The sequence below is a fragment of the Manacus vitellinus genome, unplaced genomic scaffold (assembly GCF_001715985.3).
Source record: "Manacus vitellinus isolate BGI_N305 unplaced genomic scaffold, ASM171598v3 scaffold_2_pilon, whole genome shotgun sequence".
Taxonomy (NCBI): Eukaryota; Metazoa; Chordata; class Aves; order Passeriformes; family Pipridae; genus Manacus; species Manacus vitellinus.
Genome location: NW_021940208.1, coordinates 35,897,419 through 35,913,864, shown reverse-complemented (window position 1 = coordinate 35,913,864; position 16,446 = coordinate 35,897,419).

The window sequence follows — 16,446 nt, the reverse complement described above, 5'->3', positions numbered from 1 at the left end:
AAAACTAATACTTATTTTCTCCCTCAGAACTTCAGATGGCAGAGTAAAGAAGCTGATAGCTACCTCATAAATCTTTTCATTATTTGGGGAGGGGGGTGAATCAAAGCAGTCATCACAGGTTAGATATTTCCTCCTTGGACTTTTGGTTTTACGTGTATCTGTTTCTACAGTAGCCTACCAAAAAAAAAAAAAAAAGAAAAGAAAAAAGAAGAAGAAAAGTAAAAATAAAGCTAAATGGTGCATGTCAGGCTCTCCATTTTAGTTTTCCTCTTTTTCTTCTAGCAATGTTTCTTATCTCTTCTCTGTCTTATTTTATAACCTGTTCAAATTCTCTGTTTATATGGTCTTTGGTCTTGGCCTCACAGGTTTGTTGTCATCCATAGATTCTCATCATCATCTTGAAATCTCCATGTGGCTTCTACTAGTCATTTCTATTTTTTCCATACTCCTCATTCTACTGGAGAAGTAACAATTACCTGTACAACTGTCTCAGCAAACATTTGTCTCCCTTCTCTATATATAAGCCTATTGAATGCCACATGGTTCCTCTACTCACATTATTTCTCTTTTATGTTCACTGGCATTGTTTGCACCTACAACTGTAACTTTTGTTCATCTCTACTTTTTCTGACCATCTTCATAGGCTTAGCTTTTAAGTTGGTTCCACTTCCCTGGCTGTCTTTCCTGTTTCAATCACTGTTAGACACGTCCTCAATTACAACTTCAGTCTTCTGGCCTTTCTTGACCCTTTTAACTGTTAGTGCATTATTTGCTTATGATGAGTCACATCCTCGACTTTCCTATCTAAACCGTGTTCAGGTCTAAAGATCTTCTCTTTCTTCTCAAAAAAAATATATGCCTATCAACCTCTTTCCACCTGGAGATAAAATTCTTACTTTAAAACAAGAACAAATTCTCTTTGGTGTCTATACAGTTTCAATAGATAACCATTAACACAGTGTGCTGAGTATGCGTTGCATCTTCAGTTGCTGGTTTTAGCTGCAAGATTGATGATTAACTGTTCTAAAACACTTTTCTTTCATGTTTTTATGTAATTGCTTTTAAACCTATTTTGTTTTACTGTGGTTTTGTTTTGATGTGGCTTCTAAAACATACGAGTTTCATAATTTAGTTTTGTGTTCTGTGGAAGAAAACTTCCTTTTTGTATTGTTTTTTTCTACTGTTGTCTAAAAATTAAACTATGGCCCAACACTTCAACACTATGATTAAGCTTAGAAAGAAAAAGCAACACCTACTATGAAATTATGAAGGGCACATTTGGTTAAAAGTTTAGGAACAATTTTGAGTTGTTTTGGTTCTTAAAAGTCTTTAACAGAATATTGTAAATAATATTTCTAGTTAAAAATCAGATGAAGATGATAATTTATGGTCAAGTTAAAAACTTCTAAATATAGATCTGACAGAGCATTAACTGCTTCGGGAACCGATATTTTATACCAATTATCCACTGATCATCTTTAGCCATCACACAATGACAATTAGATAAAGCTAGTAGAAACTGAAAATCTTTGGTAATCTCTCTGGAGATATGTCAGTGAGGGGTAGAAACAGATGAATATTTATAAAGATTATTAATAAAAATTATTTAAAGAGGGAAAAAGAAGAGGACTATAGGTAAATCTATCAAGAAGGAAGACACTGGTAATGAAAACACTTGTTTGGATTTTAAAAAAATCTGCTTTTAGGTTTTATTTGTTTGGTTGTGTTAGTAAACAGATGTATGTTCTTGCATCCTTGTACTTCAGCAGCAAGTGGATTCATTATGATCATTAGTTTCCTGTGGTAGTGCTACATCAGGTACATTTTCATCAGTACTGCTGCTAGCGTTATCAGCTAATGTGAAGCCTAAGATAAGCAGAAAATTATTTCCTTGTATAGTCCATATGAATCTTAATATCAGTGAAGAAGAAGAGCCAAATCTCAAGAGGGCCTAAGAACCTACACTTCGAGTTGATTCACCCTTTTCAGACCCTGTCAGGATCTGTGTATAGTAATAATGTCACTGCATTGCTGCTTAGATCTGACTGCAGTGTGTTAGCAGCCTTCATTCATCAACAAAGTTCTTTATTTACTTGTTTGTTTGTTTATAATTTAACATTTTTAGTCCTTTCAGTTCATTACTGAGTCAGAAACGTCACTGTCTAGTATATTTCCTCACTGTTTTCTATCTCTTCGACTTGCACATAAAGAAATAGTTACTGATTCACTATAATCACTGACATTTACTCTGCTTTCATTTGTTTCTGTACTGCTAACTGTTTCCTCAGTTTCATTATTATCAAACAGCTCTTCAGTGATAGACTGCTGTTCCTCATCTTCATATTGATAATTTTATTTTCACATGCATCATCCTGATTTTCAACATCTTCAGTGCAGTCCTCAGAAGATGAGTCATTTGCAACAGGCAGATTTTCATTACTGGAGTCATCTTTAGAGTCAGAATGTGTTGGTCTATTCTCAGGGATATTGTTTGCTCCTCTGTTCCTTTCATTATCTCTTAGAAGAGATGTGCCTGATGTACTTGCTTGGTCATTATCCAGATAATTAAAATCAAATGTACTTATTTTGTAGATTAAACAAGAACATTTTTTATTATGATTGTTTGTGTTTGAAGCTTTAAAAACATCTTAGTATAAATGTTGAACTTAATTTCACTGCTTATTTAAACATTTAATGTGAGAAATATTTTCATTCAATAGGTAAAACAACGTTAATTTTTAATAGGTTTGCTTCATGTAAATATATATGTTGACACTGCATAATTTTGTAAAAAGTGGAGGAGGAAGACATAAAAGTAGAGGTTCTGGTAGCTTCTGTGTAAAGGTTGTCGTTTGCATGTGTTACAGCAGTCACTGGTGAAGGCCAGAAATCATGGAAGGTAAGAAAGGTCAGTGTGGCTGCAAGCTGTATGTGGGTAACATTTCTAGCCAGTAGAAGGCATAGAGAAAAGGGTATATATGTTATAAACCACAGTTTTCAGAGTCTGAGACTGTCCCAGCCAACTTGCCCAGCCTAAGCAAGTAATGTTGACTACCTCCACAGTCCACGGAGAAAAGTTCCTGGGGAAATGTCTCTCCACATATTGTAGATATCTGAGCCAAAGATGAAATTTTTTCTGCAGCTATTTCTCTCTGCACACTGATAATTGATTATGTTATGAAAAGGAGGTATTTGCCACCACTCTCTGGGTGCAGCCTGTCAGCCAGTTCCCACCCACCACACAGACCACTTGTCTAGACCCTCACACATCAGTTTCTCCAGGAGGAGGCTGTGGGAAATCATATTGAAAACCTTGGACAAATCCAGGTAGACAATGTTCACTGTTCGCCCCAAATCAAGCCATCAGGTTACTCTGTCATAGAAGGTGATCTGATTTGTTGAGCACGATTTGCCCTTGGTGAATCCATTCCAGCTTTTCTCAGTTATGTGCTTCACTTAACTTGTGATAGCCCCCAAGAGGATTTGTTCCATAACATTCCCTAGGACCGAAATAAGACTATACTATAAGTTCCTAGATCCTCCTTTAAGCTCTTCTTGTAAATGGAGGTGACCTTAGTCTTCTTCCAATTCTCCTACCTCCACAACTTTTCAAATATTATGGAAAGTGTCCTCACAATGATGTCAGCCAGCTCTCTTAACACTTTTGAGTGGACAACATCAGGGCCAATCAATTTGTAGGGGTAAAGCTCTTGGGACAGTTCACAAACAAACTCTTCCTTCACTGACAGTGGGTTTGTGGTTGCACCAACCTGAGTTTCTGTCCTAAAAGCTGGGGACCCAACAGTGCTGTTAAAGACAGAGGTGAAGAAATTGTTGAGAACTTTTGTCTTTTCAGCATTATTCGTGACTAATTCTCCTCTCCTGTTTTTTTTTTTTTTTGTGTTGTTTTTGTAGGCACTTCCAAATCTGTGGAAGTAGATTTGACCTATGGAATTTTATTATGCGTATCTGTAACACTGTTATGAAATTTGAATCAGTGTGTTCTGTAGTACTTAATTCCGATCAGTGTCAGCTTCCCTAAAATCACTGTGCTTGTATTTCCTTGTACACATTGTGTCTTCCTGACTTAATATTTCTAATACTGTTTGTACAAGATGTTCTGTAGTTGCAGCCTTATGGTGCTAATCATGCTTGGCTCATTCCCTTGAACTGGATCCAGAATAATCTCATTCTGCATTAGGATTATCCTCTTTGAAGAGTCCTTATATCCGATGGAGGGATTTAGAGTCTCAGAGAGTGTGATCTAGTTAAGGCCAACATTCATATTTTTACATAAAGTAGCGTGGAAACTAAAACACTGTAAAGTTTCAGTTAAGGGAAGGGACTTAGTAGACAGCAATAAGTTTTGCCACCGTTGTCCTATTATTTTGCTTTTGGACATCCTAACAATTTTTCATCTTCTTTTGTTCACCAAATTTCTTTTGTGCACATTTTTGGGCTTCCATTAAAAAAAGAACAACAACAAAATCCAACCAAACAAAAACCAACAAAAAAGCAGCAGCTTTAGAGCTCTCTACTTGGAGTTAAAACAAGACAAAAGATTATCCTGTGACCTTTAATGTTCATTACCATCCTGATTTGGTTGCTAGGAAATACATTTACTACAGATTGTGAAAACAAATTCTCCAGCTTTGAGGTTCCAATATATATTTTGAAGAAGAATGGTCATTTCTGTATACAGGTAACAAGTTTTGAGGCAAATTTCTGAGCCTCTCTTGAGTTTTGTACATAGGCTGAAAAACAAATGCTTAATTTTTCCTTCTCTATTTTTCTGTCTAAAAAATCTGTAATATCTGATTCTTTGTGGGTTGTATATAAATGTAAAGATGGTGTCACTGAGAGTAATAATATAAAGAAATCACACTCATGGAATTGACAGTGCCTGAGAATTACCAGCAGACATTTTGTTTTTGCTGTATTATCTTTAATAATACAACAAATGTCCTTTTCTGAAAATAATTTAGAATTCAGGAAAAGAAGGAGACATTATCTTTCAAAATATGCATAATTTGAACAAAATAATTTTTATGTTTCAAATTTTTGGAATAAGAATTTGTTACTATTAAAAAAACAAAAAAGAAATTTTTAAACGAGATTTAGGAGGATAAAAAATTGGAGACTGAGCCAACTGAGTGAAAATAATTTGCACAGTTCTAGTTACAAGTCAAAACTCATATGAATCCAATCTCATAGTAGCTGAGAATTGTTTTCACATTAAAGTTGATCAAAGACATCTGAAGGTCACTTTTTTCCAATCTGGACAGTATATATGTCTCCAAATTCTGTTGGCATTGTCATGCCAATATGGTCAACCAATCTGGTAAAGGACTAAGCAAATACAAAGGCTTAGCTTTCAACTTGGCTTGAGAAGTTGTCCTAGAGAAAGCCAGGGACATTTTGGCGGGCTAACGTGACTAAGACGCACAAGATTCAGCTCCCTAGTAGCGTTTCAAACATCCCAAAATGCTAAAATACTTTGGCATATTCTTTATTCTCTGCCTCTAAGGAAGAGTGACTATAGCCAAAATAGTACTGGAAAATGCTTCCTTGCAGATATTCCTATGTGTTATCCTCGAGACCAATCCTTGTTAGAGTCTGGAAGGAGCCAGAGTATTTGGTAACATACAGTATGGAAACTCATGGGAAAAATTTTGAGTTTTTGTATTGGCCCCATTTTATACAGTAGTGGAGCAAATTCACATTCTCTGGGTCAAAGCTGAATCTTGAAGGTGGACAGCATTTCTGTCTTCAGCTTTTTCACTGGTTGGAAACCCAAAGGAAATTTTTGCAAAATACTGGTACATGTTCTCAGGAAAGATTTTGGGCTCCAAAAAGTCAATGCTTGCAGACTTCACAGAAAAACCACAGAATATTCTGAGTTGGAAAGGACTCTCAAAGATCATCAAGTCCAACCTCTGGTCCTGCACAGGACCATCCCCAAGAGTCATACCATGTGCCTGAGAGGATCATCCAAGCTCTTCTTGAACTCTGGCAGGCTTGGTGCTGTGACAACTTCTCTGGGAAGCCTGTTCCAGGACACAGCCACCCTCTGGGTGAAGAACCTTTTCCTAATACCCAACCTAAATCTCCCCTGACACAACTTCAGGCCATTCCCTCAGGTCCTGTCACTGGTCACCACAGAGAAGAGATCAGTGCCTGCTGCTCCTCTTCCCCTCACAAGGAAGTTGTAACTGCAGTGAGGTCTCCCCTCAGTCTCCTCTTCTCCAGGCTGAACAGACCAAGTGACCTCAGATGCTCCTCATATGGCTTCCCTTCCAAACTCTTCACCATCTTTGTTGCCCTTATTTGGATGCTCTCTAATAGCTTCATATCTTTCTGATATTACCCAAAACTGCACACAATATTCAAGGTGAGGCCGCACCAGTGCACAGCAGAGTGGGACAATCCCCCCCTCTCGACTGGCTGCTGATGCTTTGCCTGATGCCCCCCAGGACACGGGTGGCCCTCCTGGCTGCCAGGGCACTGCTGACTCATATTCTGCTTGCCATCGACCAGGACCCCAAGGTCCGTTTCCACAGCGCTGCTTTCCAACATCTCATTCCCCAGTCCATAGGCTTTGGAAAAAAGCAGAACTTAGTATTTATTACTGTTTTGGGGACTAGAGACATAGTTATAGATAGGATTCTGGATGTCTGAAGGGAGAATGTGCAAAGCAGGAGGTATCTTGTCCTATGTGGTACTGCAAAAATTTCATCAGGTTACTATTGCTTATTTTAGTGCTGGATCCCACAGTTACCTGATCAAGAAGGAAATTCCCTATTCAGAAAATGACATCGGAGTAGGATTGTAGGGCATGGGCTTAGGGGGTTGAAAGAGGTTGCTTGTTTTAATGAATATTCCTTCCTCATTGTTCTGCTGCTGCCTTTGCTAAAGTAATACATCTTCATGACTGGTCCAGCATTTGGGAGTGCCTGGCTAAAGGCACTACAAGTGCAAGATATTCCGTGCAGATAACTTTGTGCATCTCCATTATCCTGTGAATCCATACCTCACTTGAGAAGGAAGCTGCTTTTTATGTGATTGGTGAGATGACTGATTTTCACCTGTGTTCGAAAATTTCATGCATTTTTGGGAAATGACAAATAAAATACTTTCATGATGGTCTGCTGTAAAACATTGCAGCTATTTGCCATGATGTTGACTTTCAATAACTGAAAATTAAAGGTCTAGTGAAATAATTTTGCTCCCCAGTGATTTAGAGAGACCCAGTCTTACCATAATTTAGGCTCAACTTTTCATCCCTGCATAGTTCCATGATTTGCAAGCTGTTTCTGGCAGCCATCGCTGTCAAACTAATTATATTTCTTCTTCTTCTCCTAACTTTCTGGCCCTTTTCCCTCATAATTAATTTCTTCATCTGATTTACATCTATTTAGGTCTACCTTTCTAAGGGATATAAACTCCTGAATGAAAATACCATGCTAAGAGTACTTTATTAACCCATTTCCTTGCCTGACATGATTGTATTTTTCATATTCAAAATTCAAATGGAAAATTCCTGTTCTCACAGATGTTCCATTTTGTTTCATATCCTTAGAATATGAAAAGTAAAGCTAAGCATTTGCATCCTCAAATTTCAGGGTAAACTACATGTTAATAGAACTTCAAAATGCGATTAACTTTGTTCATAAGTTAGTTGCAAAATGCTCTTAGTTTTTAGGCAAAAATGAGGAAAACAGTAAGTTAATGCTGCAGCTTTGATCAATCTGTTTGGGAAACTGCAGTTAACTTTAATCTTGTTGAACCTCTTTGTAACAAGGAAGTAGCCTGATGTACTTTCTAGAAATAACTGATGTACTCTATTTGCTGCTCTCTCTTCTGTCTCTCGTGTAATACCTAGGGCTGCCCATATCTTCATGGGATCTTGTGTTTCAAAATAGTAAAAAGGAAACAGATCAATCTAGGTTAAAATCAATGTTAAATCTGATGGGGAAGGGACAACTCAGTCCTTTGGGGTTGTTTTACTTCCTGGGCCTATAGAAAGGCCCTACATTTACATACAGTTGTATGCTTTTTCCCTTTGAGACCTTCAGTAAATTTCTGGATCCAAACCCACTGCTCCACGCTGAACCAAGTAATTTCTGAGTGTGATAAGTGGGTTCATGTTCCAGCATTTATATTGCCTGAGGCCAGTTGATTCCTGAGGTTCTCAAGGGCCTACTTATGCTCTGTTACAAATCGTGATTGAGAAGGAATGTTTCTATCATTATCTTTGATATGTCAGAACTTTTATTTTCATTACAACCTGTGATGCTGATACCCATTGAAAGAATTTGACCTAATCAACTGTGAAATAAATCTGATAATTCTACTTCAGATGGTGCTCTTGAACAAAGCTTATCTCAGAGAAATCCCATTTCTGTAGAGTTTGTTTTGCCACCAAACTCAGTGGAAACTGCTACTCAACAGTATGATAATATAATGGGGCACAATGCTACTCTGCTGAGATGGAGACCTTTGAGCCCATTCCTCAGTGTCTAATACAATCGTTCATCTCAATTAGCATCATTTGGTATCTTACAACTTTCATTAACAGTCCTACGAATTTAACAAGTAGGATGGTTTATCAAGATACAAAGCTGGATTGAGAGACAGAAGCTTTAATCTGTTTTTCATCCCTTAGGGATGTTAGCATGCGTGTCCTGTAATCTGAAAATAGGATGCTTATAATCTCATAGACAATGTATGAAATAAAACTTCAACTTGTTCTCATAGAGGTGAAAAAACTGTGTTCTGTCCCCATTATCTGAATTACTATAAACCACTGCCATGAACCATGTCCTAGTTTTGCTAGGTGCTGGATAAAACCAGAACAAAAAGTTGGTGATGAATATATCAGGTTCTGAAACAAAACTAAAAAAACACAGCAGATTGATATAGACAGATGAGAGAATAGAAGGAAACTATAAGTCAGTGTGATGAGAAGTTGCCAGCACTACCAACCTAACTGCTGCCAGGTCTTTCATAGGCCTTGCATCAAATGGATTTGAGGATGGATGTTTATGGAGAGCTCCCAAGCATGAAGGTTAGCACGAAAGAAAGTGTTTGAGGATGCAACAGAATGATGGGCATGGGCACTGTTCACTGGCTAGTGCTGGGAGCTGACACTCTGAAACACAGAGGGAAAAAATAGTGGAGTGGCTAGATCATGAAGGGCCTGGGTAGCAAATGATGTTGTTAGGGGAAGAATTTCTAAAAAAGAGGTGATATGGTCTAAACAACAGCCCACATAAATGGGAGGCTTGCACTTGTCATGAAATGTTGCCATAATCAAAGAACAAGAGGATGAAACTCTGGGCAAAATTTACTAATTGTTTGAATATGTAAGAAAGGCTATGTCATTAAGAAGATATACATAGAAAATCTACAAAATTTAAGTATAACTTCGACCAGAGTGATAAGCATGATATTTGGGATCTAGGCTAAGCTACTGCCCACAGATGCTGAAAAAGAACAGAAAAAAAAAAAATAAGAATGTATTAACTCTGCTGAACAGGGCTTAAAAACTTAGAAAGTGGTACTGAAAATAGGAAAATCAGTTTTACTGGCCAGATATGCTGGCTGTGATTTAACTGCATACACCTCATCACTGAATTCACATTTGTGTCTGAGATTTTCTTAAAGTTAGGGGAGCAGGGACCCTAACCATTCTACACCCTCGAAGTTAGAGGCTGAACGAGAGACTCTAGAGACAAAAAAAACCCAACAAAACAACAAACCCATAACAAACAGAAAGACTACCAAAGAAATAGGAGGACTAGGACAGCACATTGTCTAGATGATCAAAGGAAGACTTGAAGATGTTTGACAAGTAAACAAAGGTTGAACGTGACCTTCACCAGTGAGGAAACCGAAGCCACAGGGAAAGAAGTTTCAGCAGAGGGCAATTCTAGAGATCTAACATGGATTTGAAAGAAAATTCTCAATACTGACTGTAAACACTCTTTAGTGAGGTTAGAGATGAAGAGGAAGAGCCATGCCAAGCAGAGATGAGTGGGAGGCAGAGGATGTGAGAAGTTTCAGCACTGATGACTGCACATTACAGAAGTTCAATGGAAGCATTAAATGTGGTCATGTTTGGATAGCAACACACAGTAATTCTTGTCACAGCAGGTTACAACTAGTTTTACTTTGTTCAGACCCTGTTCCCACAGCAATCCCAAGTGAAATTCATTTGTCTAAGATGTATATGATGTTAAGTAAAATGGGTTTTCTAAACCAAATACTGAAATATTGGAATGTACTAGCAATTCAGTAATAGTACATTATTCTTTCTCTTTATAGTTTCACTCTAATTTTTTTTCAGAACTTTATTGAGAAAATTAGGCTTAGTGGGATAATTTGTTCTAGTCTTATTTATATTTCACAATAGATACACTTAAAATTCTTCTTTTCTTAAAACAACTTAAATATAAAATCTGAAAACTGCTAAAACCCAAGAAACTCTTTTTCTCTTGCATAAAAATTCAAGAAACCAACTTAAAAAACCCCACTATATTGAAGTTACACAATTAGCAGCTTTCAACTTGACATATTTCATACATGAAAATGTTTCCTTGAATTTTTTTTTTAACATTTTATATAACAAGTTAAAAATAAACCTTCATGGTGATTTAGTAGCATGAACTGAGATTAAAACTTCAAAGACAATTGTAAATGTGCTGCAGTTACTGAGCATGTGACTCTTTCAAAACATCAGTCTGGAATATCAGAGTTAAATGTCAGAGATCTGTATTTACCCCAAATGGTATAGTTGGCCCATGTTCAATGACACTAAGGGAACAATGCTTCATTGTATCTTTTTAAATATATTTTCCTGGAGTTTTTTTCCCCTCTCCATTAAACAGACCTATTACTGTATGGTTAACATGAAATGCACAACAAACTAAAACTCCTACATTCTTTCTGGGAACAAAATAATGAACTAAGAAGTTGAGGCAGTGTTCAAGATAAGGGATTTTCTTGTTGAATAACTGGTTTGATAAACTACTGCTGAATACACATTGCCAGGAAAACCTAAGAATGCTAAATATGCTAAATATAAATTAAAACAAAGTCTATATATGTTTGGTTTCCAATTTGCTTTTGAATATTCAGGAATGGAACACATGGGTACATACTTTATTATCTACAGGATTTCTTTTTTTTTTTTTCTTTTATTATGATCCTGGATTGCTACTTTTTATCTGGGAACACTGAGTGAAGTTTCTACAGTGATCATAGATGAGATATAGATGTGGCAATGTTTCCCCAAAGTCAGCTCTTGGGAGATCAAATTTATGTATATTACTGCCTGTCATGCTAAGGATTCTGTCTCCTTTGTAACATCCAAGTTTATCATGCAAATCTTAGGAGTTGCAGGGTAAGTACAAAAGCTGAGGAACCTTCTTTCCCTTCCTCCTTTTGAAGGAATTTCCTAATCTTTTCTTGGCACCCAAATATTGTTTATTTTCTTCCCATTTGCCGTTCGATCCCACAAATTCCTCCACAGAGTTCCATTTTAACAGAAGGTGATTTAAAATCTTGACATTTCCACTTTATTCATCCAAAGGAACCCAACTGCAGATGTTCCGAGGTAGAACACTTCAATGTGCTGAAATTGTTACTCAACTCTCTTCTGCATCATGTCACCGGAAAGATCAGGACTCTAGGGCTGAGTAGTGCCACAAACCATGCAACTCAGTCATATCACCTAGCACAGGGCACACTTCAGGTGTTGGACACTGGGTACAAGGCAATAGTCATGGATACCTGTACACGTGACACGTGTATACCACAAAGATCTATTTTCTCGGTATCTGTGACTCTTTTGAAAGCTCACTTTTTATTGTAATGTGGAACATAGGCTCTTTTGCTTTTATATCATTCTGCTCTTTTATAAGTGCTTTAAAAGGTGGGTCTACACTGCTAAAAATAATGAGTAATGAGAATGAGACATAATACTTGCTGTTAAATGTCTAATTTCCATCTGCACCTCACCTCCCTCCTCATCACTGACTTAACTACTCATCATACTAGCCAGCATAGGAGAGGAAGGAATGACATTGGCTCCTTCCTTTCCTGTGTAAACATGCAGCAAGATCAGGTGATCATCTGTATTCTGCTCTTTTTTATAGATTATCATTATTATTATTATTATTATTACTTTTCTACTTAATGAAGCTGATATTTGTTCACTGAGCACTAATGAGCTTGCTTGCTGGAAATACAAATGTTGCTTTTGTATTTGCAGTTTTTCCTCAGAAGTGGAAATTGTGGAACTTAAATTCTCTTGAGAGTTAGTAAGTGCACTGGCTACAGACAGTAAAGCATTTTTTCCTGCTGGTGTGACCTATGTTTTTGGTCATTTCCCAAAAGAATTATTACATTGCACCATTGCCTTCTCTGCACAGGCTGAATTCCATGTAAGATTTCTGAACTCACATTTGACTGAACAATATGAAATCTGTGGTGGTTCTTCTTTCTGTGGATGCTGTTTTATGATTGTGGAACTGCCAGAAGACTTCTGAAGAGTGAAGTTCTACTTATGTTGAAGGAAGTTTGAAAGTTCTATTATGCCAAAGACAAAACTATCTTCATCCTTTTGCTTTGCATGATATCTACTATGCCGAAGTCTGAACAATACAGTAGGGAGCTGTAGAAAAATAAAATGTGTTTGCAGTGATCTGTATAACATCAGTAATGTGTGACACGTATTGTTACATTCCCTTTGGACTTAGGTGTTGAAGTCTTTATGTCCAAATATCACATTGCTGTAATGTAGGCAAAATGACACATGTGAATAATTGAGGCCAAGCTACAACTTTTTAGGATGAAATGGAGTCACTGAGCCAGCTGGAGAGGGAAGAAAACATTTACCACGAGCTTTGCCAGATACTCTCTAAGGAAGCTTTCCTGAGGCTGCACCAGGAGCCATCAATGTCTTTCCTGGAACATAAGATTTTGAGTATCTTATATCAAACCTTTTCAATAACCATCCACACTGCCAACCATGGGCACTTAAAAAATCATAAATCAGATCCCAAAACAACTTGGAACTGACTTAAAAATTATAATATATGAGAGAAAAAATGGGGTTTATGTATCTTACTGATCTTCTAGCCTGTTTCATGATTTCCCTTCCTTTAGCTTTCTTTAAGGGGAATTTGGAATCACGAAAAAACCCCAGAGTTCTGGAGACTGCAGTGAAAAATGTGGGGTTCACTGGCACTACAAAGGGACCTGGACATGTCTGAGTCCTCTGCCATCGAATTAACTGGTCCTTGAGTGGACAACCAAGGGAAAGAGAAGGAGTAAAATTGTGAAAATAACAGGTGGGGAATGGCTGCTCATTTAGAGGGCATAAAATTTTCTATCACTCTTCTTTCACAAGTTTTATAACTAGGTGAAAAAGGGTTGAAAAGCTGGATGATCATGCTAAAGCATCTCCAATGCATTCAGACTTCTGCTGCATAGTTTGAAGCAATCTAGCAGACAGTGAATTATGTGAAAACTTATTGTCATGACAAAGACCATAAAAAATGGAAAATGAGACAATTAAAGACCCCGTGACAAATTTTATAACAGGTATAGAAAATAACACAAAGTTAATCCATAGTATTATCTTTTCAAGGTGCTTCTTACATGTTGTAAATAGGGTTTATAGTACTAGCTATTTCTTTGTTACTTGGCCATCAATCACCCTGAGGCATTACTAAACTGTTACTTATCTGCTGACAGGTAAAACGAAACTTTAGTGCTGATATTACTGACGTTTTATTAGTAAGCATCAAGAGCTCAATAGTCACCAAAAGAGAAAAAAGTAAACTTTGTTAAAATACCATACTGAGATTTTTAGGTTGCTTGTTTTCTTTTGCACTCATGGAAATTGTTTTACTTGAATCATTTGAACGGACTGTAAAGGGAAGTCAACGGACCTTTCAGTTATTCATGGCTGACAATTTTTGTTCTTGTGGGTTAACTTTTTAGTAAGCATTTTGTTGTACTGGTACCTGATACCTAGAGAAACTTCAGGTTTTGGACAACTAGGTGTTTATAAGGGGTATGAAATGTTTGTACTTTTCTTTTAGGTTCCCAGGGTGTCCAAATTCTGAGAGCAGGAAAATGTTACAGTACTGGAAAATTAATGATTTGAAATTAAAGTATTTTTATGTCATTAATTCTTATTACTAAATTAAGAGATTTCTGCAGGAATCCTAAGTTTCTCTTTTCATGTTAACTTTGACAGCAATTACAAACAGGATATCATTATCTCAAAAGTAGGTATTGCAGAGAACATCAGCAGTTTAAATAGTGCCACCAAATCAAAAAGAACCCTGAGACTGTGAATTGTATGAAACATAGTTGAAATGGGGGTAAATTGCTAATTATAACCATCTAGGTTATCTGTTGGTGAAGGTCCCCTTAAAATACATCTTGCCCAATCTTCTTGTCTTGTTCAGCACAAAAGGAAGTTGGATGAATTTCACCAGAGTCTGTCTCTGCAAGCATAAATTTTAAATATATTGAAGGTTTATTTTTGCTTCATATTTTTCTTTGAATAGAGAAGACCAAAAATCAATCATATATCTGGGATTTAGCTGCTTCAAATAGAGGTCAACTGAATAAGAGCTGTCTTGGTATTAAAGATAATCTACAATGTCAAGGTAAATGTTTAAAGCAAGCAGTTTTTAAAATACTGATTTTAATAAGTTGCGTGACCCTGATGCCTGTTATTTAGTATTGCACATCTTGCTAACATTAGCTTTTCTAGACTTGGCCTGCAGAGAAGCTACTGTCATTTGCTTCAGCAGCAGATGTATGTATTAAGCTTCTTCATATAGCAATTTCTCAGCATACCAAATTTCTATTCTCCTGCTTAGCCCAGTGATGGGCTCAGCCTGCTAATATATCTAACTGAAAATTAAAATTATTTTACTATGGACTAGAATGGACTTCATTCTAGAAGTCCAACTTTTAACAAGTTTAGTTGTTTCTTTGTAACTTACTATTGATATGCATATATGATATGTTGTAGCCCTTACAATAATGTTTTTTTTAGCTTTTACTTCCGATGCTTCTAAAGGTATGAAAATACAAAGATTTCACAGATAATACTAAATTGAGATGACATATGAAAATTAGAATGTACAGGTGATAAAGCCAAAGGACATTATAGTGGTTTGAGTATCAGCAGGAAATAAAATTAAACTAATCTTGTAAAAAGTAGTTTGAAATATAAAAAGAAATAATGTAAAATGCATGGATAAGAAGACAGTTTGGATAAAAACCTGAGAATGCTGAATTCTGTGGGAGCTTTGCCATTTAATCAACTCAGCCAATACTCAACCCCTGGCAAATAATATTCAGGGAGATCAAGGGATGGTAGGTGGCAGTAAACTAAGTATGAAGTTGTTTGAAAAAGTTTGCTCATGTAGGCAAGTTGGTATGTTGGATGTGTAAACACCCGTGTTAAAGAATCCAATCCAAAAAAACATATTCTGTAACTGGTATCTCATTGCACTTTAGCTCCAGTTTCAGCCATGTCATTCATTTCGAACAATGCACTTATCTGTGATTCATACAGTCAAGAGTGACGCTGGAGTTAGTTTGGAGATGCTGAGCATAGCACATGAGGAATGTGATCAGCCTTTGTGATCAGTGCTTTCTATCACATTTGCTGTGCATTTTGGAGTAGATACCAGTCTGCTATGCACCTTCCGTGCTTTTCCTGATGGAGGACTTGCAGTTTCTTTTCACAGAAGCCCATGTTTTCCTTCACATTGTAGGGATAGATACATCTCTGGAAGAGTTTGTATTGGAAAGTTAGGAACTCGGTTTTCACTAGGAAGGCCTTCTGACTAAATGGTAACTCTTTCTCAAAGGCAGTTTCAATGCTTTCCCCCCACCCCCCACATGGCACGAGAAGTTCTCAGCCTCTCTCTGTCACTTGAGAGGAGAGAGATAGCCCTAAGAGACATGCACAGAGGTCTTGGGAAGGTGGAGAAGAAACAGAGAGGATAAAAGGGGCCCTGAGGGGGCAGGAACTCGCCTTTTGCCCCTGAAGGCCCGATATACTGTATTGTAAAAACGTGGTCCTGAAATAAACCTTTCTTTTAATCCTTCCACTGCCCTGGCATTCTTGGGAAGAATACCTACATATGTTTACCTTACAACATGCTGTTCTGCTGCTCTTTGTTCGAACCCATATGTCAAAAAAGCTAGCAAGTTAGTTCATCATGTCTTCAGGATGATCTTCAAGCCTTTTCATCAAAACCTAGAATCGTTTAGGCTGGAAAAGACCTTCAAGATGGTTGAGTCCAGCCAGTAACCCAGCACTGCCAAGTCCACCACTAAACCATGTCCCCAAGTGCCACATATACATCTTTGAAGTATCTCCAGGGATGGTGATTTGATCACTGCCCT